At 32.7% G+C, this 1,669-nt stretch overlaps 1 protein-coding gene across 3 annotated transcripts in view; it reads right to left on the reverse strand.

The window, feature by feature from the left end:
- Positions 1-776: 776 nt before the first annotated feature.
- The window catches only part of GRIA2 (glutamate ionotropic receptor AMPA type subunit 2), an 89,317-nt gene continuing 88,424 nt past the window's right edge, over positions 777-1,669 (reverse strand). For all 3 annotated transcript variants that reach the window (XM_063156312.1, XM_063156310.1, XM_063156309.1), the window contains one exon: positions 777-1,669. This exon is cut by the window's right edge and continues 1,994 nt beyond it. The gene's annotated coding sequence lies outside the window, so the exon portion shown is untranslated.

A 1,669-nucleotide genomic window follows, 5' to 3' on the forward strand; every position in this document is an offset into this window, starting at 1 on the left:
GCCCCCAGGAACATCATGCACAACAGATGCTGCTGATTCTATTTTGCTGGTGACTTCTGAGTTCTTGTAACTCTGCACCAAAGGTTAGCTGAAACTATCTATTTGAATTTTAAAATACAATTATTTGTGCAAGGTTCCATGTAAAGATATTGTCTACATCAATCAGCCAAAGAGGAGGCTGACACTGCAGAAACACTCTGTTAACAGGTGAAATACATGGTTACATGAAAATGTTGAACCTTTCACATGGTGAATCTCTTTACTCTCTTTGCTATTTCAGTAAACTCTGTGCTGTACTACACCTCTTCCAGTGACACCTGAAGTACTTGCCATTTTTCAGGTTCTTTCTCTGCTTTGGACACATAACAATCAGTTCAATTAAAAATGTACTGGTTTAAACTCAAAATTTTTTAGGTAGTGTTACTGAATCGATACTTAACCCCTTGTCTTTAGAAACCTATCACACTGTCATTGTAACTATGATCAGGAAGGTTACAGTCCAGAGGTACAATCCTATTGTTGGGAAAAAAGTTTCATTACTTCATTTAACAATAAGGAAAACTACAGTAAATCTATCCTTGAGTGACAAGATGATCTGGGAGAAGATTTATACTCTTCATTGACACTTCATTCAAGAAAAGAAGAAACTTCCTAAACTCTTCAAGGAAATTTCATGTCTGTGGGGACAAACAGGTTTGCCCTATGTGAAATCTTAGAAAAATACATTGATAATAAATAAGAAACCAGATTTCAATAATACTAAGCAGACATTAAAGGTCTTTTACCTTTTTTAAGAAGATTTTTTATGTATGATTGAAGTTTATACAACACTCCAGAAAAGCCATGTGTTAGATTGAAAAATAAAATCAGAAGCATTTTCTGTCATATAAGTATACATGAAAAAATGAGAACGTTAATGTCTTAGAAAGTGTATGTCCAGCTCTGTACCGTTACTCATTTAACAAAGCAGAAAATAAGATACTGTACTGTAAACAAAAAGCTACAGTAAAAGGACATTTTGAAATTTACACAAGTTTGAGTTCATAAACATTTTGGTTGCTCCATAACAGTTTTCATAAAAAAAGGAATAAAAAACCCTTGGACAGCTTTCATCACTCTTGACTACTTTTCACTTAAATGCACACAGACATACTTTATATAGCAATATACTGATGTACTCTTAACATGGATATTAAACTACTATTACTGTTTTTTTAACTGAGATGTGTATTATCCAATCAATATTATCTGAATTGAAATACTCATACATTATGTATTCCCATCATGTTGTTAAGTATAAAAACATGAAAATATAACTTTACATTATTTCAGTTATATACATCAGTTCAGGCTTGACAAAGATTTTTTTTAATGCTATGAATTTTAGAGGAATGAGCCCAGAGGTACAATAAATAGCTTTCCACTGTATACAGTAACGCATTTCTACTTTTTTGAAAAAAAATTAATTACCATATGAGTATTATTTTAGTTTGGTCATTCTAGCATTGAACATTAAAAATCCGAATGCATTCCCCAACATTCCTGATGAGGAGTAACGCACAGAACACCTATGAATTACAGATGTGCCAAGAAATTATTTAGTTCAGTTGGGGGGAAGTATTGGTAAGACAGACATTGAAAACACTGTATACACCTCTTTTGCTGGCCA

The sequence above is a fragment of the Melospiza melodia genome, chromosome 5 (genome assembly GCF_035770615.1).
Source record: "Melospiza melodia melodia isolate bMelMel2 chromosome 5, bMelMel2.pri, whole genome shotgun sequence".
Classification (NCBI taxonomy): domain Eukaryota; kingdom Metazoa; phylum Chordata; class Aves; order Passeriformes; family Passerellidae; genus Melospiza; species Melospiza melodia.